Below are 22555 nucleotides of genomic sequence, written 5' to 3'. Positions count from 1 at the left end.
ATTGAACACTTTGTAGATTTCATCCATAAAAAAAATTTAAATCGATCTGATAACTAGAACTTGTACAATTTACCATGTTTTTCACTAAAAAAATACACGACAATTATGTTTTTAAAAAATGAATCATATATTTTTTTTATGACAAAAATAATAAATTGAACAAATTACAATTATCGAATGTCCTTTTTTTTTTGAATAAAATATACGAAATACTCAACAAAATGAATAATTCAAATTATCGAAATGAAACTTGCCATGAATCGTAAGATTTTAAATCGGAAGAAATTGTCTTCCATTAAAAGAGAGAGACATTAATAAAAAATATATATTTTAAAATTTAAATTTCAATATAATGATCCCATCTGCCTTAAAATGGTGGAACCAACAATATTGGGATGGATAGTGTATATAATTAAAGCCACAGTTAACCAAATTCTAGGTACATACATAAAAGCTTCCGCCTCCGTTTGGGAAGTGGGTTGGCTTTTTGGCTTTTTTGGCTATTTTAGCCTGGGCTAAAAAGCTTGGTTTGGGAAGGGCTTTTTGGCTTTTTGGCTTTTTTGACTTTTTTTGTGAGAGAAGAAAGTAATGATTATAGGTTGGATGTGATGTTTTGTTTGTTATGGCTAAAATAGCCTATTTTGTTTTTTGTGGCTAAAATAGCCAAAAAAGCCTGAAAAATCCCTTGCCAAACACATTGTGTTCATTGCACACAAATAACAGAGGAAAAAAACAGAATAAAAAAAAAAGAGATGGGGAAGCTGCTCTCTGCAATTCTGATTCTATGTTCAATGGTGATTTCCGTGCCGGCGATTCACGGCGTCGCCGAAGATCCAAAATCGGTAGAAAAGTGGCTCGACATCCTAACCCATTCAAAACAAAAGCTAACAAAGCTTCACTTCTACTTCCACGATGTAAGATAAATTGATAGAGAGAGAGAGAAAATAAATTGTGTATATATTGATTGATTGATGTGTATTGTTATGTTTACAATGATCATATATATAGAAGAAAATGTGGTAGTAGGTGTAGGTGGTAGGTGGAGTGAAGTGGAGGTGGTAGGTGGAGTGGGTGGTAGTGGAGGTGGTAGGTGGAGTGGTGATTTATTATTTACAATTTACATTAACAGCCCCCCTCAAACTCAAGGAGGATAGGTACTAGCCAAATTGAGTTTGGAGAGAGTAACAAAACAGAAAAATAAGCTAACAATTAAAAATGGGATAGGAGACACTGTATGGTCGTGTCGGACCGTTGTAGCAGACAGTTTACGGGGTCATGTCGGACCGTTGTAGCAGACACTGTGTGGTCGTGTCAGACCGTTGTAGAAGACAGTTTATGAGGTCATGTCGGACCGTTGTAGCAGGACAGTTTACGGGGTCATGTCGGACCGTTGTAGAAGACAATTTACGGGGTCATGTCGGACCGATGTAGCAGGACAGTTTACGGGGTCATGTCGGACCGTTGTAGAAGCTGACCGGAATCAATGTCGGGACAGTTTATGGGGTCATGTCGGACCGTTGTAGAAGACACTGTGTGGTCGTGTCAGACCGATGTAGAAGACAGTTTACGGGGTCATGTTGGACCGATGTAGCAGGACAGTTTACGGGGTCATGTCGGACCGTTGTAGAAGACAGTTTACGGGGTCATGTCGGACCGATGTAGCAGGACAGTTTACGGGGTCATGTCGGACCGTTGTAGCAGACAGTTTACGGGGTCATGTCGGACCGATGTAGCAGGACAGTTTACGGGGTCATGTCGGACCGTTGTAGAAGACAGTTTACGGGGTCATGTCGGACCGATGTAGCAGGACAGTTTACGGGGTCATGTCGGACCGTTGTAGCAGAGGTTGTGGTGGTGCACAGTGCGCCATGAGCGACTTATACATGATACTGTATATAACCCCTCCTCAAACTCAAATAGGTGTGAAGATAGAAACCTATTTGAGGTTGAAACAAAGGGATTGATAAAGCTGACCGGGGTAGAAGACACTGTATGAGTGTGTATATAGGCTGCCCAAAAAATATACATGGATGTAGATATCGAGCCCGCAAAAGGCGTGCCCTCAAAAGGTGTGCCCAATCTGTCAAAAGGCGTGCCATCAAAAGGCGTGCCCGATGCATCAAAAGGCGTGCCAGATATGATGGCGAGGCACGTGAGTGCCTTGGCTGGCGTGCCCGGTTTGGCTAGCGCCAAGAGGCGCGCGATGTGCGTGGCTGCCTCGGCTATATAACCAAGACTGAACTTGAGGCCGAGGCAGAAGCAAGAAACCTGCGAAATCCTCTGTAAAACTCTTCGTTGTGCTGAGAGAGAGAGGCTGTAACACTGTTGTGCTGAGAGAGAGAGTCTGTAACACTCTGTTGCGAGAGAAAATGGCTTCGTCGTCCCGTGGTCTGCTGACTCTCTTTCCCGACCTCAACGAGTCAACAAGAGAGATAACGGGTGCGGTGTCCCGTGAACCTCAACCAAACACCACTGGGTTTGCTCCGTTGAACTTTCCGATGCAGTCGGTGGAGCAAAAAATGGCAGTGCAAACGGATGTGGAGGCTAATCAGTATACTTTGAAGGCATGTGTGGAGTCCATGACGGCGGTCACAAACTTGTCGCACCGGCTGCAGAGTAGGACAAATGAGGTGCAGCAATTAAACTCCCAGCTGGCTCTGCTCCAACGCATGTATAAGGATGCGCGAGCAGAGATAAGCGTGCTAAGGGCAGAAAACAAGGAGTTGAAGCGGAAGGCCACCGTGATGTTCCGATTTGGAGGGCCACCATATGCTGCAGTGGAGGAGCAGGGAGTAATGATCATGCCCAGTGGAGTGGGAAACACGGAGGCAACACCGTCAAGAGCCGCCCAGGACGGAAGCAAGAAGAAGAGACTGACGGCAGAGTAGAGAAGAAAGATCCCACTGTGCCGATTTGTGTTGGTTTGGTGTTGTTTTTGTTGTTTTTGTTGTTGTTGTTGTTTTTTTTTTTTTTTTTTTTTGTGGTGTAAAATGGTGATCGGGGTGAGCCCCGACATGAATAAAATGAGTTGGGTGTGCAGTTCGTCTTCTGCGCGTGTTTAGTTTTTTTTTTTTTTTTTTTTTTTTTTTTTTTTTTTAAATGGAGAGTGTTTGGTTTGGAAGGGTAATCAAAATATATTTGTGGGTGTGTTGATTATGAAAAACTAATGTGCTGGTGCTGTGTTGGAAAGTTCAAAAAGAGAGATAAGAAAAGAAAATAAAATAAGCACCCGGAGGAGACATGCCCAGATGGGTGGAGGAATAAAAAAATAAATAAATAAATAAATAAAAATAAAAACAAAACGAAAAGGTGAAAATATTAAAAAAAAATGCGGTGGGTATGTGAGTAGTGGGAAACATGGGTGTAAAAGGGGCTCACCAACTAAGTGTTTAATAATAAAAGAAAAAGAAGCACCACACCACTACATCCCAATTAAGCAACTAGAGAGAGAGAGAGAAAAAAAAAATAACCCGTGTATGTGTGTATGCATGTATCTGGGTGTGTGTTGGGTCTCTTTTCCCATTTTCTCTCACCTTTCTCTCCCTAAGCCGAGAGAGAGAGATAGATGGGTTGCATGTGTGGGGTCTCTGCCGTTGTGAGCAGGGTGGAGAATGTGATCTCCAAGAGCAGTCTATGGCTTTCGGTTCTGATCGGGGCCGGTTAAGACTGTTATAACTCGGGCTGGTCTGACGCCGACGAGGTTGGTCACGAGAAATTGCTCGGCGGGGACGGAGTGGTGGAGGGAGAGACCAGGGAACTCAAGGTTGACGCCGACGAAGATCCGACCGTCGGATCCTAATCCGACGGCGCCGACGTGTGTCTCAGTCTCATCCATCATGAATAGAAGAAGCCTTTGGCTCCCTAACCTCTCTCCCCCCCAAAGCGAGAGAGAGAGAGATCGAGAGTGGTCTGATTGCCTCAGATCAGTTGAGGGCGACTTCGGCGGCGGCGTGTTCGGCCTGGCGAAGGTGGAGAAGGCGGCGTGTTGCAACGCCGAGCTATCTGCGAGGGCGGCGCAGCTGAGCGCAGAGGCGCAGGCAGGGCAGGCTCGGGCGAGGGAGCGGGAGGCCACGGCTGAGATCATCATCTTTGAGAGTAAGGTGGATGAGATCCAAGGGCAATTTGAGAGTAAACTTTTGCATCATCATCTTTTCGGCTGCTGAGGAGCTCGCACCATGGGTGGCGCGTGGGTGCGTGTTGGCTCTGACTTGGCTAACTCGGGCAATGGCACAGGAGGCCACTGGTTTTGATTGATGAGAGGAAAAGTGGATCCGACGGTTGTGATCGGATCTGGTGTTGCGGTGGTGAAAGTGTTGTTGAAGAATCTGCCATTGAAGAAGAAATTAGGAAAATTTGGGTTTGTCCGGCGGGCGGCCAAGGCGAGATTGCCGCCCGCCGGTGAAACAAAATTATTAGGTTCTTAACCTAGCTCTGATACCATGTAAGATAAATTGATAGAGAGAGAGAAAATAAATTGTGTATATATTGATTGATTGATGTGTATTGTTATGTTTACAATGATCATATATATAGAAGAAAATGTGGTAGTAGGTGTAGGTGGTAGGTGGAGTGAAGTGGAGTTGGTAGGTGGAGTGGGTGGTAGTGGAGGTGGTAGGTGGAGTGGTGATTTATTATTTACAATTTACATTAACACACGACATTGAAAGCGGAAACAACACAACTTCCATTTAAATCGCTCGAGCACCCAACAATAACAGCACATCCACAGCTGCTTTCGGTGGAATCAATATATTCGATAACGCAATGACAGTAGGGCCTAACATCACTTCCAAGCAGCTCGGCCGAGCTCAGGGTCTATTCGCTGCTTCTTCGCTCGGACCACAGAGTCTACTAATTACTATGAACTTGTTTTTCACAGAAGGAGAGTTTAACGGTAGCACTCTCGCGATCGTTGGTGGTGACCCAATATTAGATCAGTACCGTGAGATGTCTGTCGTTGGTGGTTCAGGTGAGTTTCGGCTCGCACGAGGAATCGCAACCGCCAAGACTTTCGCAAACAATCCTGCGACGAACACTGCTGTTCTTGAGTTCCATGTTGTAGTTATTCATTATTAAGCTGTCTTCGATTGAGTGACCAACCATGTTTGTGTTTTTCAGTTTATGGAGTTGTGTTATTTTCACATAATTTTTTTCACAGAGAGACTATGATCGAATGAGTCTCACTTTTATCAATTTTCAATATTGGGCTGCGATTGAAATCCTCTTTTTTTTTTTTTTTTTTTTTTTTAAAATCTATTTTCAAAATAAACGATTAATAGTTCTTGGGAAATTCTATGTTTGGGGTATCTACCATACACACTCTTGGTTATTGTATTGTTAGTAATGACACATTGTAATATTATTACTTATGATATTATTTTAATTATAATTCAAGAGTTATTTGGTTATACATGTTAGTTATAACTTAATTTTTTTTTTTAAATTATAACTATCATAATATTAAGTTGTGCCATTTATGATAACCAAACTTACAAATGGCATAACTTGTGTATGTGCCATAGTATTGCTCATAATTTTTATTCTATTACTTTAATGAGATAAATGGATATTTTCGTTTAATTGTTTATACTTTTCTATTCTTTGTTAGAATTTATTCCCATATTGCAAGGTAAAATCAGAATGAAATATACTATCATGTACTCTTGAACTAATTTGGAAGTTATAAAAAGATGGTTATTATAAATTACTGCATTTTGTATTGCTGGGTACATGACAAGAAATTATGTAATTTGGCGAGAAAAAATGATGATTAAAAAACAGTGATACATATAATTTCACTAATAAAAATAAGACAATATGACTACGTAAATGATAATTTGGAGAAAACAAGTGGTTACTTATCAATTTTTTCCAAAACAAAAATTGTGCAGCTAGACTTGTTGTTTCTTTCTTCTTCTTCTTTTTTCTTTCAATTCCTATATTTCTAGTCTTTTGTTTACTATAGACTTTCCGTTAATTTTAATTTCTTGAATCTTTTTTCCTAGACTTTGTGGGTGATTAGCATCTCGTGTTCTGTAATATATTGTCTGTATATAAGACAACTATCCTGGCTTGCTAAGAACTCAGAATAATAACAACAAAAACAATTAAAGCAAAATAATACTAACTTTTTCAACCACCCCAGTTTGTGCATATTTATCTAAAAAAAAAATTACATATCTGAACTCATACACAAAAAAATAATATAAGATCTAAATTCAATAATTAAAAAGTGATATAAAAAGATGATAATATATCTTATGTTTTAATTAATTTAAAAAAAATTAATTATTAGTTGATCTTTTATATAAAGCTGGTTATTTAAAAATGAATTGCTTTCGCTACAATCATGGAGTTGGAACAGGTGAAGGGAAATTATAGTAAAAAAGACAGAGTGACTGATCATCGGTGTTTGCGCGTAGTTTGTGCGAGCACATAGTTACTCTCTCTACCTCGTAATTTTCTCAACATTTTTCTATTTTTTGTGTTGGACAATTTTCATTGTATTTAAATAGATTAAATTCTGTTGTGTACTAAACAACAATTAGAATATAAAGATATAAAGAAAATGAGAGAAAAATGTTTGATTACAAAAATCAAACTAGAAATAGAATTAAATAAATAAAAACATATTTTATTTTGTTACCAAAAGAAAATTAAAATCTGATTTAAATAAATAATAAAACAGAAAATAAATAAATAACTTACTTGATTTATATCTTAAATATTATTTTGATCAAGTCCAGTGTTAGACACTGTGTCCTTAAGACAGATTCGTCCTCTCCACGGTACTTTCAGAATGCGGACGTCTATCTCCCAGGATTAAATGATCAACTACAAACAATAGCAGCACTACAAATTGTTTGCTTAACGAACACACAAGTGTTACACTCTTTCTTATAGAAATTAAATGCAGCAAAATGCAGAGAATTATAGCAGGGTAAAGTATGAAAATTCTGAATGAAACATCAAATGAAGGATGTCCTATTTATAGATGGATTGGTGGCTGCAGGTTTTGAATTAAACAGGTGCAAACTTGCTTGAACAGGTATGAAACCTATTTGGTTTTGAATTAAACAGATTTAAATCTGTTGGGTTCAAAATTTAAACAGATAAAAACGGGAAGGGACATGTTTGGGTGTACAGAAAAACCGGACCAGTTTATTTCCAGAATTAATTTGAATTCTGGATTTTATTTTTGAAAAAATAAAATTAAATTCAAATGTTTTTGACCGAAAAAGATAGGTATTGGGCACCTGAGCCGAAGCCCAGGCCCAGCACGCCCGACCGGACGAACGGACGGCGGCAGCGACGAGCGCGCTCGTGTGGTGATTTTTGGGTCCAATGGGTCTAGCCCATTTTGCCCATAACCTTCCTCTCTAAAATACTTGGATACCCCTTGGGGCACACCCCAAGTTCCAATCCCATACCTTATAAACCCACTCAAAACTTCTCACCAAATCAATGTGGGACAAGCCTTATTCAAACCTTTAAGGATTTCTCACCAAAACTCCATTTCCATGGAGCATACTTTGGCTTCAATTTCCCATTCACTCGGTAATGGTTTTGAGCAACCAAATATACCACGTGAATCACAACGCAGCATGGAACGCGTTACCACTTTGACCCGTGAAAATCGACGCTCGGGTCCGGTAGACACCCCATTTTTTACCGTCTCAAGACTTGGACGTCACCGCTTGGAACACTCAGTGATTATCCATGTTTGTATTCGTTTGGAGTTCTCGGAGGTCTCGGCTCGCGCGCCTTGCCTCAGGATCTCCGAACTCGACTGTTTAGTGTCTGGTTTTCCACCAAACACTTGTGTTTTGCCTTGGGGAGGGGGGGAATGTCTTGTGAGGCATCCCCACACACCACCGGCAGTGGCTAGAGGTCACCGGCTGGTTTTTGATTCCATCGGCACTTTTTATTGCCGGTCGGCACTGTTTGTTGCCGGTCGGCATATTTTGTTGCCGGTCGGCACTAAATTTTGTCGAAATAACATTTTTGGGCAGCCGACCACTGTTCATCTACTTTATGGAGATATTTTGTGCCAGCTGTGATAGCTGGCACCAACTCTGCCTCCCTCCATACACGTGTATGGAGGGATCTCCCTCTAAGCAAGCTTGTTGTATAAGCTTTGCAAGAGGGAGTCCTATAAGAGGAAGGGCTCTCCTCTTTGATCTAGGTTAGAGACTTGGAACCAAAAACCAGAGCTTAGAGATATAGATACATCCTATCTCTATATCCCCCTCTCTCTCTTCCTTTGTGTGTGATTTTTGGCCCAAAAGTGTATTTTTACCTTACTTTTGCACCATTACACACACTATTACACCTAGCTCCGAGATTGAGAGACTTGGGGGGTTGATTCTTGAGTTTTTGGACTGATTTTGATCAAAAGAAGAGGGCTGGACCATTTGTTCTTCAAAGGTTCTTCAAGGGTGAGCATCTTGCTTTATATTCCCCAAACTTGCAATAGTTATTTACCTATCTTACTTGCTGATTTAGCTTTTGTGCATAACATGAAAAATGTTTATATTTTCATGCTTTAGAACTTTCATTAAGGTTGTCTTGTAGTTTGAGTGCAAACTCACCTTGCTAGGCCTTATTTGGCCCCTTATGTTGCCTCTTTGGTAGGGCTTTGTTTACTTCAGTGTTTTGATCTCTTTACCACTGAAAACCAGTGTATTTTTAGTGGTAAGGAAGATGGTTTGAAGTCTTGCATAGGGGAGGGACACCCCTCTCCCTTCATTGTCTTGTTTCCTTGAGTTTTGGCCCAAAAGGGTAACATGCATGCTTGCTTGTTCTTTTGCCTTATTTCAGAACTTTTTGGGTGTTTTTGGGTCATATGGGATCTCTGTTTTTGGCCGGATCTATGGCCCTTTGCATGCTTAGTATACTTGCTTCATACTCCCCCATTTGGCCTAGGATCGTGTCTTGTGTTTGGGCCTTAATTCTTGCATGTGTTGGCTCGGTTCCATGAAGATCTTGGCTTTATTTTATCATGTTTAAAGTCTGTTGGCCCTTCATTTTAGTTATGCTTGCATGGTTTGATGTCATCCCTTTGTGTTTTTGGCTTGTAAGCCTTGAGCATTTCGACCTCTAACATGTATGGCTTGAATTATCTTCATGATTTTGGCATCACTTAGGACCTTATTTCAGCCCAAGAATTATGTTTGTACGTGTGCATGAATGATCTCCTTCATGCCTTGAGGGTGTGCCCTCTTGTGCCTACACATGAACTTTAATGCATACACTCCTTTGGAGTCATTTTAGCTGCCATATTAGGAGGGTTTGGAGTCCTATTTTGTCTGCAAAAACTCTGTTTTTACTTGTCTAAACCATGCCATGATTTGGTCTTGTTGTTGGAAATGAAGTGGCCCTTTTGGTGCCTTAGCCTTGGGTCTATTGGCTTGCATGTTAACATGAGAGTTTGTCCGTCATTTTGAGCACTTTTGGTGCTGTTTTGAGGTGAATTAAGGCCTGCACCTTTATCACTTTAAGACCCTCTTGCATGCTTGTCTCATGTTTGTTGCATAATTGTTTCATTAATGTGTAGTCCCATGCTAACTTTATGGCAAATTGGTCCATGTTTGCATCACATTTGCACCTTGCATGCTTAGCATTGCATATTTGTCATGATAGTTCCATAACATTTGCCATGACTTGAATAATTGGCATCATGTTGCATTTGAACCATGTTTGCATAACATGCATTGCATTGCTTGGTTTGGGGTGTCAAACCAAGTGTGAGTATTAAGGAGTGTTCATACTACAAGTGATGAAACACGCCTTAACTCTCGGTCGCCGGGGCCTTTGACTTCGACATGATAAGGCTTTGGATCTCATTTGTATGTTGCATGCATCTTTACATTAAGTGGCAAATTTGATCCCATGGGTTATCATGCACCATTGATGGTTCGAGGATCGAAGGTCATACTTCCTTGAGTTCAAAGCATGATAGGAAGCATGACCATGCTCACATGTGCCTGAAAACCCCATGCCATGCACTGTCTGTTCTCTGTTTGCTGTCAAAACTGTCTTCTGCAAGAAGTTTCTGCCGACCGGCAGAATTCAGTGCCGGCCGGCAATCTTTGAATGGTCGATAAATCAAAACAGTGCCGATGGAAATCCTGGACTGCCGGTGGGAATTCTGTTAAGCCGGTGGTACTCTGCAACATTCAAGGAACCTGTCCTAGGGTTTTGGCGATTTTCAGAAAGACAGGGCAGTGTAAACAGAGGTGGCAGAGATATGGTACGGGTTTTTCATGCGAGCCGGGTTTCGAGCACGGATCATTCGCGCATCCCGAGACAGAGGCTGCGGCCACCCTCTTCTTTCTTTTACATTCTTTCTTTTTTAATTAATTAGAAATTCTGTAATAATTTTATTCGTTTATTATTTGGGACTGTAATATTCATTTGGACCCTCCGAGTGAGGGCAATTGTGTAATAAGTGTGTGTGAGTGTGTGTATGTCTTCCAACCCCACGTCTTTCTTCCCTTTTATTTACCCGCTTATGATGGTAGACTAAGGCATATTTAATTTAGCATACCTTATGCTATGCATGCGTGCATCCATACATTTGTATTACATACATTAGGCTCGGTACATCACGCTAACTACATATGTACTTCAATTCACAAATTGAATATGTGGTAGTTGATCGCATTTCACATGCCATGTTTAGGGTTAGCCGAGCCTGCCTAGATTGCATTTTTGCATGTGATGCATTAGCCATTTTTAACATGAACTAGGACATGCATGTTTGCTAACTAGTTTACTGTTTTGGTACGGAGTACGATGTAAGTATTTTTGCTTTAGCATCCCACATGCGTGTGAGTGTTGCCATGACAGTATGCTTGCCATGTGGCTAAATGCTTATCTGATAAACTGATTGAATGCCTGTGGGTGAAGGTTGGATTGTTTGAGTTGGAAGAACTCATTGAAATCCGTGTTTTAGTCTACTTGCGAGTAACAAATTCCAAAGCACTTTTCAAAACAAACGGATATGCAATACTTATTTCCAAATTAGGCAATCTAGTCTATACTTGTTTGTTGCGCGCATAACATAGTAATTCTAGGCTAATAAATGGAATAAGAACACATAACATCTTCAAAATCGGATATCATGGTTAGTAGAGGCCGGTCTTCGGACCGGGCGAAAGGGGGTGCTCATAGCTGACCTTCCCCGATCGTACCCAAGCTCCCGAGCCGAGACAACTCCGGTGATGACGGACATGTGGCCTTCGGCACCGAGTCAGGGTTTCCTAAATTTCCCCATTTAAAAAATATTTAGGTGGCGACTCTGTATCTGGCAAAGCAGTCCATGTTTGGCACTACTTTTCAAAAATCTATTTCTCAAAACGATTTGCCAGATTTGGACTCTTTGGTTCAGATTAAGAACCGCGACAACAAAATCGCGAGTCCGAACTGTAGTAGCATAAGGCCCCCCTCTGCGGGCGCGTCTACAGTTTCTGGCGACTCTGCTGGGGATTTTAGAGAGCTTGACTCGAACTCGTGATATCCTGTTTTGATCTCATTTATGTGTTTCTTTGCATTGCATGTGCATTGGTGCGCCTAGGAACACAGTGTTTGCCATCTGCCATTCCTGAACGGTTTGCCGGAGGCTTGTCTTGTCAAGGCATGACCATCAGGCTGACCGGTTATGGGCTCTGACAGCATGGGAACACAAACCCCGGTTTACCGGGGCACCCTTTTCGTCCATTCGACCTAGTGCATATTCGGATCCATAGTGACCATTCCAAGTTAGGACAGGCTGCTTACCCGATGTTAGGTTGTTTGAGAACTGCTGCGTGCATAGTGAAACCTTAGCTCCTGACAAAATAGGACAGGGAAACCCTACCCCAATATAGGGGTGTTTTGGCTCTATTTACTTGCTATGTGCTTTTAGAATGTTGCTCTACAGGGAACGTGCATATCAGTCTGCAAGATTGAGTATTAGGCCTGAGGGTATCAGTATCAGTTTATGAATCAGTTATCTGCGGGTATCAGGTTCAGTTTTGGGAATAGAGATTTTGGGGAACAGTGATTAGTATTGAGGGACAGTGTGTTCGGCTTACTGACTATGTATTATGGATACCCAACTGTGTATTATATGTTTATTTTATGCCGTTATGCTGTCCGGTTGTTAGTTTATTTATTGCTTTATTTATCTTTTTGCTAGGTAGTTTAGCATCATTGCTTCCAACCCAGTAGACATTCCCCAAGCACTCTGGATCAGAGGTCGCCGACTCCATCGATCTGAGGATCTGATAGCAGGACAACCGGTGTACCACTCTCTACCCCCGGTTACTAAACGGAAGGCAACTAGGCAGAGGGCATCGGTTCAACAGTCAGTTCAGAGGGCCTTATCTACCCCACCTGAGTTCAGTAGGGATCAGGGTCCTGTTTCACCCATAGAGAGGGAACGCATACCAGTAATTCAACCAGAGCAGAATAGTATGGCTAGCTTAGAGGAGATGGTGCGCCAACTTCAGGAAAGCATGAAAATGATGCAGCAGGATGCTGTCCGACAGGCAGAATTCGCCAAACAACAAGCCACAGTTATGGGTGAGCAAGCGGAGTTAATTGTGAGATTGCAGCAGCAAACTGGGGCGTCAACTTCACAGCAAGTCCCTCCCCCACTAAGGGTTCCGATACCCGAAGAGACTCCAAACGCCCGAAATGTCCAAGAAGATACGGACATCCCAACGGGGCCAGCTCCACCCCCGATTCTGCCTCAACAATACAAGGCACCCACTCCTATCAATCTATCGGATTCTCCCTTCGAGTCCGAGGTGGACCCTGTGGCATTGAAAATGCACAAGCTTGAAAAGCTGTTCAAGAAATCTCAGGGTGCGAAGTCCATTCCGGACATTGGAGACGGATACACTGATGCAGCTGTGACGCTGCCAGATCGGTTTAAGATGCCACAAATCGATTGTTTTGACGGATCTGAGGATCCCATGGTACACCTGCGACTATTTTTAGACGTCCTAAGGCCAATAGGCCTCACTAGATTGCAGAAGCTGTCTTTATTTGGCCGGACCCTGTCAGGTGTAGCGGCCGCATGGTTTGCAAAATTGGAAGATGACGTCAAGAGAAGTTGGGACGAGATGGCTGAGGCCTTCATCCTGCAGTACTCGTATAACACACAAATCGAGATCACGACCCGAGATCTTGAGACAACGAGACAAGAAACCAAGGAGAGTTTCTTAGAATTTGTAACCAGATGGCGGGCTAAGGCTTCGATGATGACCTTAAGACCCACAGACAAGGACTAGATTCGGATGATTGTGCGCAATCTTCAGCCGAAGCTAATGTAGAAGATGATTGTAATCCCCTTCCCTACTTTTGCTGATCTACATGAAATGGGGGTGCAGATCGAGGATGCCTTAAAACAAGGCCTGATTGGTAATGACCGGGAGCAACCCCGCAGAACTTTCAATCGAAATACTACTGCAGGCCAGAGTGGCACTACAACTACCAGGACCTCCGAAGTGAGTATGGTCACCACCAACCCTTCCCCAAAAACTATAGCAGCCACACCATTCTCCGGTGCGTCCGGAAGTAACCCTCAAACAGCCAAATACCCTCCCAGAAATACCAGAACCTTCGCTCCGCTTTATATGCCCCTATCCAAAGCTTTGGGGGTTTTGATCAGAAAAAGGGCATCTGAAGCCCCTAGAGCCGTGGCCCTTACCCGAAAGACTCCCCGCCGCCCACAATCCGGCCAAGTATTGTGCGTTCCACCAGCAGCACGGTCACGACACCGACCTGTGCTTTCGATTGCGTCATGACATCCAAGATCTCGTTGATAATGGGGTGATTTTACCCCCTGAAAAACCCAATGTTACTACAAATCCTCTCCCCACACATAACCAAGCTCCACCACCCAAAAGAGTCAATTTCATCCACACCGGGGTCGCATCCTACGATCCTAGTATCTATATCACACCCTCCTACCTGCCTAAGCCGGAGGTTTTCCTTCCTGATAGCACCGATTTGTGCATGATGGACGTCTCCATAACCCAACCCAAGCCAGTGGTGGTGACCATCGAGAACAGGAAAGAGATTGTCGAGCCAGAGTCTGCGGAATCTGGAAGTGATGTTGGGAACGCTTATAGTCCAAGTGACTACATTTCACCAATGGGCCAGAATAGACCAGATGTCGAATTTCCAGCCGGGGGAGAGCTGTGTGCAATCCAAGGGGATAGTCCAGGACAGGGAACGGATGATTTGACAGCTGTAGAAGAGGATCTTGCCAAGTTCCAGTTTTACGATAACCAAGATCCAGAAGACCCAACCGTCAACTGGTTCGATTATGAGGAATCGGCTGAGGCCATGGGATGGTTGGACGATCAGCCAGATGTGGTAGGAGGGTTTCAGTCAGAACAAGGCCCGGCAGGGGCAGAAGCATCAATAACAGCTGGGAAGGTCGAAGAACAGAATACATCGCCGGAGAGCGCCGGTGTCGAGAGTTTCGCTCAGGAATGGAGCATTTTGAGTACAGGGATCATTAAACAATCTACTGCATTGACACAGTCAGAACAGGAAAGATTCGAAGATTCTGAGAGGGTCAGGAAGGCAAAAGGCCACGTGGGGGTTGAGACTGCCACAAGCACAGAAATGGAGAATGCTGCGAGCATAGGGATAAAAGGTACTGCAAATATCGGGACAGTTATGCCAGAACCAGACAGATGCTTGTCGGCTGCAGATGGTATGTGGTGGGAAGACGACGATCTATGTCTGGCCCACACAGACGAAGATTGGGAAGGTAACCAACCAGATGATACCTGGTATATCGGCAAAGTCGATCACATGACTAGGAGTGGACGGTATTTCAAGCCTCCACACCTAGATCAACCAGAGGCGTCTGGAAAAGATAAGGAGGCAGAGAAGCAAAAGGAAAAGCAACTCGAGGATGAGGCCGTATTGAGACAATTGAAAAAGATACAAGCAGACATCTCCATCTGGGGACTGCTTATGGCTTCTCGAGTACATAGACAAGCCGTCCTTACAGCCATGGACAAAGCCAAGCTTTCCATAGACACCACGCCCGAACAGCTGGTGGGCTTAGTCTTTTCGGGAGGAAGTTTCCCAGTATTGAGTTTTTCTGACAAAGAACTGCCACCCGAGGGTGCGAACCATAACAAGCCACTCTACATCTCTGTGGAGTGCAGGGATAAATGGATACCCGTGGTGCTTGTCGACACGGGGTCCGCCATCAACGTCTGCCCGGCAAGGACAGCTTATGCGATTGGTTTGAAAGTTGCGGATTTCGTGCCAACGGCCCAGGTAATTCGGGCGTATGACAACACAAGCCGGGAAGTAATGGGAACAGTTAAGATTCAAACAAAGGTTGGGCCGGGACAGCACGAGATAGATTTCCATGTCTTGGAGGTTTCTGCAACGTTCAACCTGCTTTTGGGGCGGCCGTGGCTGCATCAGGTAAAGGCGGTCTCCTCTACCCTACATCAAGTGGTGAAATACCCCTATGGGAAGGGAGTAGCCATTGTCTTCGGAAATTCATCAATTCATCCGCCGCCAGAAGTATCCACGCCTGTTCTAGAAATTGAACACGGTATGGAAGATGTGTTCATATCAGGTTTTACCTTGGCTGAGGCTCGGGTTGTACAGGACATCATGGCAGCTAATGAAGGGGTATATGTCAGTGCCCAAGCAGTCTATCTCATGAACAAACTCCAGCACATCCCCGGGATGGGATTGGGCAAGAGCGGCCGGAAAGGTGTCGCAGCATTGGCCGAAGTGCCGCATAACCCTCATACCTTTGGTTTGGGCTACCTACCCACCAAAGAAGATTGGATAAGGAAAGGAAAGGAAATGGCCGGAAGGGCCAGAGCGAAACAGATGGGGAAGCCCTTTGACTTAATGCACCAGCCCATTCGGGGGACCCTAAACGGACGCTTCGTCCGGGAGGGGGAGGACTTTCCGTTCTGTGGCTTCCCAGAGCCGTGGCTCAACGCGGAGAAGAAGCGCGTACCGGGGTTTGAGATCTTCTTTGATTTACAGTTACCTGAGGATGACATCGCCGAAGGGCAGGCAGATCTATCGGCTGAGGCTGAGCAAAGTAAGGAAGTGCAGTCTGAGGATGCTGAAAATGAAATGGGGGCAGCGCTGGCGTGTCTGCTTTCAGATCCTTCGATCGAACAGAGGTGCTTGGGGGATAGCTCCTCGGTATGTGTGATTGGGAATGAAGCGGCTGCGGGCCTACCATCAGCTATTTTGGATGCGTCCATCGCACCTTCTCTCATCTGGCAATATGAAGAAGTCTTTTTATCTAGCAGCACCGGGTCAGGTAGTGAGCCGAAAGCTGATTCCACCGAATCTTGTGCGTCGGAATCAGGTTCCAGCTCAACTGAGTCTGAGTCCGGTATTCCTGGAGGTGATAACCCGGATGCCACAGTCCTGTCTAGGTCGTCATTTTCATTTGCTTTTGAGTCTGTTGTAACAGAGGAATCCGACGGCTCGGAAGTATTTAATGAGAACGACGTGGATGTGGTTTTGGAGTATTTTTCTGTGCCTTTGATTTATTTCTTAAATCAGGATTTTCAAAATTTTGATGAAAACGACGAGGAAGAAATTCCTCCGGTTTTGCAACGGTTAATTGATCAAGAGCAGGAAAGATTTGTTAAACCCTTAATGGATGAAATCACTACTGTGAATGTTGGTACTGAGAAGGACCCGCGGCTGGTCCAGATCGGGTCCACGTTGTCTTCTGAGGAACGCGAGCGTTTAGTCGCTTTGTTAAAAGATTTCAAAGATGTTTTCGCGTGGTCCTACGAAGACATGCCTGGAATCGATCCTGAGATTGTACAGCACCGGATCCCTCTTGATCCCGAGGCCCGACCTGTCAAACAGAAGCTCAGAAGGATCCGCCCTGATTGGGCCATTAAGATCAAGGAAGAGGTCACCAAGCAAATCGATGCAGGCTTCCTGCTGGTATCCGAATACCCGACTTGGTTGGCCAACATTGTTCCGGTGCCGAAGAAGGATGGCAGAATTCGGGTCTGTGTAGACTTCAGAGATTTGAACAGGGCCAGTCCGAAGGACGACTTTCCCTTGCCGCACATTGATGAATTGGTAGATTTCACGGCAGGACACGCCTTGCTTTCGTTTATGGATGGCTTCTCAGGCTATAATCAGATAGTAATGGCACCCGAAGACCGGGAGAAGACTGCATTCACTACCCCGTGGGGTACATATTGTTATAGAGTGATGCCATTTGGGTTGAAGAACGCTGAAGCTACTTATCAACGGGCAGCAACCACGATCTTGCATGATATGATCCATAAAGCGGTCGAGGTATATGTGGACGACATGATTGTCAAGTCCAAAGAAAGAGAAGGCCACTACACCGCCTTACAAAAATTCTTCCAAAGGATCAGAGAGTTTCGGCTGCGGTTGAATCCCCAGAAGTGTACTTTTGGTGTTACAGCAGGGAAGATGCTAGGGTTTCTGATTACACAAAGGGGTATCGAGGTCGACTCTTCCAAAATCAAGGCCATCTTAGAAATGCCACCACCGAGGACTGAAAAGGAGGTGCGAGGCTTTCTAGGTAAAGTGCAATTCATAAGACGGTTTATCTCTAAATTAACCTTGACTTGTGAACCAATTTTTGGTCTCCTGAAGAAAGGAAAGAAGTTCCAATGAGACGGCCGATGTCAAGCAGCTTTTGAACAGATCAAAGAGTATATACAGAACCCGCCTGTGTTGTCACCACCAGAGCCGGGGAGACCGTTGATATTGTATCTTTCGGTAACTGAGACCACCATGGGCTGCATGCTCGCGCAAGAGTCAGAGGACAGAGTGGAAAGGGCCATCTACTATCTGAGCAAGAAGATGTTGGATTACGAGACCCGCTATACACCACTGGAGAAGGCTTGTTTGGCCTTGGTATGGGCTACCAGGAAGCTGCAGCACTACCTGTTAGCTCACTCTGTAATGTTGGTTTCACGTTTGGATCCCATCAAATATCTTTTCGAGAAACCAGCACTTACGGGTAGGCTAGCCCGTTGGCTGCTATTGCTTTTTGAATTTGATTTGAAGTATGTAACACGCAAGTCAGTGAAAGGAAGAGCAGTAGCGGAGTTCCTTGCCGACCACCCGGTTGAGGGGGATGAAGCGGTTGAGTACCTATTCCCAGATGAAGCCATTCTGCACATCGAGGATGAAGCTTGGACGATGTACTTTGACGGAGCGTCAAACCAGTATGGGTATGGGATAGGGGTGTTGCTGATAGCGCCTGACCATTCCCGTATCCCTTTAGCATTCAAGCTCCAGGTCAAAGTCTCGAACAATGAGGCAGAGTATGAGGCATGTATTGCTGGCCTAGAAGCGGCCCTAGAACTAGGGGCAAGACGGTTGGACGTCATTGGGGACTCGAACCTTGTTGTATCTCAAGCAAAAGGAGACTGGAAAGTCAAAGAGGAAAGGATGATAATTTACCACCAAACCTTGAATTTGTTAATTCCTCGATTTGAGAAGTTAAATTTCACCCACCTAGTAAGAGAGAACAACAGGTTCGCCGATTCACTAGCAACTCTATCTTCCATGATAGACATCCCGTCCGGAGTCCGGATGCGTCCGGTCATTATTGATCAGAAGTTTGCGCCAGCATATGAGTCAATTTCCGCCATAGATGAGGCTCAATACGACAACCCCTGGTATTACGATATTTGGAACTTCTTGGAAAAAGAGACGTATCCACTAGGGGCAAATGCCAAGGATAAGAGGGCAATCAGAAGAATGGCTGTTCAGTTCATCATCTGCGGGGGCAAGCTGTACAAAAAGGGTCATTTGGGAATGCATAAGCTCTGTGTAGAAGCTGAAGAGTTGAAGCGCCTAATGGAGGCCATCCATGGAGGGGAGTGCGGTGCGCACATGAATGGAGTAATGCTGGCCAGAAAGATCCTCAGACAGGGTTACTACTGGTCAACCATGGAGGAGGATTGTATCGGCTTTGTTCGGCGATGCCACAAATGCCAGATCCATGCAAACCGTATGAACATCCCACCGTCCAAGCTATACAACATGACGTCCCCGTGGCCATTTTTCGTTTGGGGAATTGATGTGATCGGAGCTGTTACCCCGAAGGGGTCGAACGGACATGAGTATAACCGGGTAGCGATAGATTATTTCACAAAGTGGGTCGAGGCCCAATCATACGCGGTGTTGAAGGCATCGCACGTCGCAAAGTTCATCAGAAACAACATCATCTGTCGCTATGGGGTGCCAAACGAGATTATTTCGAATAATGGATCCCACTTTAAGAAAGAAGTGGTTGACTTGTTGGAAAAGTATAACGTGGCTTTTCATAAGTCATCTACGTATCGGCCGCAAACCAACGGAGCAGTTGAGGCCGCCAACAAGAACATCAAGCACATACTGCAGAAGATGGTGGAAACCTACCGAGATTGGCCAGATAAGTTGCCGTTTGCTCTGTGGGGCTACAGGACTTCAATTAGAACTTCTACCGGAGCGACTCCGTATTCGTTAGTTTATGGAATGGAGGCCGTTCTACCTATTGAAATTGAAGTTCCGTCTTTACGGGTATTGGCTGAGTGTCAGATAGCTGAGGCAGATTGGCAGCAGAGCAGGTTTGAGGAACTCATGCTCTTTGACGAGAGAAGGCTGAAAGCACTGTACCACGTCCAGAGTTATCAACGCAGAATTGCGTGGGCTTTTAACAAGAAGGTTAAGTCCAGAAATCTAAAGGAAGGGGATTTGGTGCTCAAGGACAACTGAGCTCCCATCCACGACCCGAGGGGCAAGTTCAGACCCAATTGGACTGGTCCCTACATCATCAAAGCTATCTGGTCAGGTGGAGCTGTGGTTCTGATGGACTTAGATGGCTTGGAATTCTCCCAACCGATCAACATGGACAAGTTGAAGAAATACTACCCTTGAGAGGCTCGCTAGGCCGAAAACCCGAAAGGGCGACCTAGGCAAAAGTCAGAGCAAAAAAAATTAGAAAATATAAAAACTGAGCTCGCAAGGCTGAAAACCCGCAAAGGGCAGCCTTGGCAAAAGTTAGAGCGCAAAAGGAGAGTGAAAATACTCGAGTGAACCTAAACCGGAACTACGTAAGGCTTGATTCCCATCCTTGGGATACGTAGGCAGCTTCATCCTGAAGTTCAGCCATAACGCTTCCCCGATCAACTTTGTCCATTTGATCATCTCAGTTATCTTTGTCTGTCAGCATCCGTTGGAATCTCCAGTGCAGTGCCACTCAGACTAGGGGCAACTTTCCAGTTGCGGGGATCTGGGGTTGTGCATCTCAGTGACAGATCTCAGGCGTGTCCAGTTCTGATCCACATCAAAAATGTTTTTGAGAAGTTTTAATAAAGCCGATTTCGTTCAAATAATCTTTTTACAACTTTGACCATTTTTGGACCAAAAAGGGAAAATTTTCAGTACCACAACTTTCAATTTCATTGATTCCAAAACAAAGTTCTCCTGCTCTTGCATACAATTGAAGTTGCTCTTTATTACATTCATAAAGAAAACTTGAAAGTACTAATAAAGCAATAAATCTGGGGCATAGTCAAGTCAGGTGTTCCTGCACCCCCTCCCAGAGCTGGTCGAAGCCTCTGATGCCAAGCTGGGCCCAATCTGTGCTTCTTCGTTGAGCCAATCCACGCACTCGTCAGACAAAGTGCAACTGAAAGTAAGAGCGGGGGCCAGGAGTTCTCTCATCCTCCACGCGGTGGCCTGCCAAGCAAGCTGTGCGCCTCGGGCTGGGAATGCAGCAGGATACTCTATCCCCTCTGGCGGGCAGGTATGATCATAGCCAAATTGGCGTCGAATCGGAAATGGGAAATAGAATACACAGTGAGTGAGACCAACCAATTGAATCCCAGTCTGCCGGGGCATGTTGTAACTCATTACCGGGAGGTTCAGCCAAGGGCATCGCTAAGTAATACGGTCTGCGGACAAGCGGCACATCCAAGCGAACCACCATCCCTCATCCAAGGCATTGACTAGACGGTGCCGGAAGAAGTAGCCGCGAGCTGAATATGCTGGGCAAGAGCCCACAACCTGCAGTTTGCCCATCAACCATACCTGGGGAGGGATTGAAAAATGAGAGAGTAAAGAATAGAGAGATGTACGATGAGAGAAAAGTGAGGATGGGGTTTTGTGAGAAAAGACCGAGCTTGAGGGCCGAGTGATGTGAGCAAAACATAAATGCGAGATTGGGTGAGAAACATTACCTGTAGTAGTAGTGGACTTCCTGCTAATCTGGTCGTCTCATGGCGATAAAAGGCGTCTAAGCCCATTAACGTTTCGGCCAGAGTCATAGCAATACAGCTCTTGCCCTCCCTCAAGCCTTGGGCAACCTCAATCAGCTGGACACTAGCCCCTCCAGAGCCTGAGACAAATAGACAATGGGATAGCATGCACAAACAGAGGGCGTGTCGCCGGAAGCCTTGCCAGTGATGGTTGTTGCGATCACCAGCATCAGAAAATCGATTGGCCAAACTCGGAATGTCCAGCATCCCGTCACAAATTAGGGACCGAGCGTCACGCATGCTGAGTCCGCACATGCGCCCTAAGGATTGGGCATGACCAAAATTAAGTTGGGGCAGGAGCTCCTCTTCGCGCTCGGACTCCATTAAGGCTCGGAAATCTTCAAAGGTAGGACATATCTCTTGCCCGGCGAAGCTAAAGACATGCGTCACCGGATTCCAAAACCTTGCCGCGGCATGAAGAAACGGGAGGTGCAATGGGGTGCGGCCCAGAGTGAATAGTGCATTTATGCCAAAACCCCGGAAATTCACTTTTTCCGAGCCATCCAAGCTAGCAATCCAAGCTGTGAGATTTTGAGCAAGAAACTCTTCCATTGGAGCAAATCAGTGTGAAAATGAGAAAAACTACGAAGCTGGGATCTTTTGTAGGAGATAAGGTTGAGTGGGGGACAGGTGTCAACATTCTGGTGATCCCCTCATTAAGTGCCGACCGGCCATAATAGTTTGCCGACCAAGCAATTTTATGGCCGGTAGCCATTCCTTGCAGCCGGTGGTCTCTACCCCAAGCCGATGGGCTTCCTTCTGGTTTCCTAAGCTGTTTATGCTAGGCATTGGGGAACTTCACCACCTCCAACCCCTCCCCGGCGATCGATTCTTGCGAGGGCATGCCTGTCCGATTGACAAGTTATTATGCATTTGATTATCGAGTTGTATTTCACCCTCTTTGAACTCTTGATTTGTTTATCGAGTTGTACTCACGCTTGTTTGGTCCTATTATGCCTTTGTACATTTGCTTATCGAGTTGTAAGTCGATTCACTACCTGATTATTACGATGCAAATTTCCAAAGTAAAATTCGTTCACATTGTGGTGTGATACCTTGCGATGCGATGCACAGAAAGTCCACAAATGCAACATCTTTTGAACAAAATGGATTGTTTCATTCCCATCACGTGTTTTCCAAAATGTGTAACTTTGAAAAAGAATAAAACCTGCCCGAGGCAGTGCAATGTGCTTAAATTACTAGTAAAAAGGAAAGTAAAGCATAGAGTGACAAGGAAGCAAAGTATC

This window comes from Camellia sinensis, chromosome 2 (genome assembly GCF_055761805.1).
Source record: "Camellia sinensis isolate YWXY chromosome 2, ASM5576180v1, whole genome shotgun sequence".
Classification (NCBI taxonomy): Eukaryota; Viridiplantae; Streptophyta; class Magnoliopsida; order Ericales; family Theaceae; genus Camellia; species Camellia sinensis.
Note: the sequence above shows the minus strand (reverse complement) of the source record.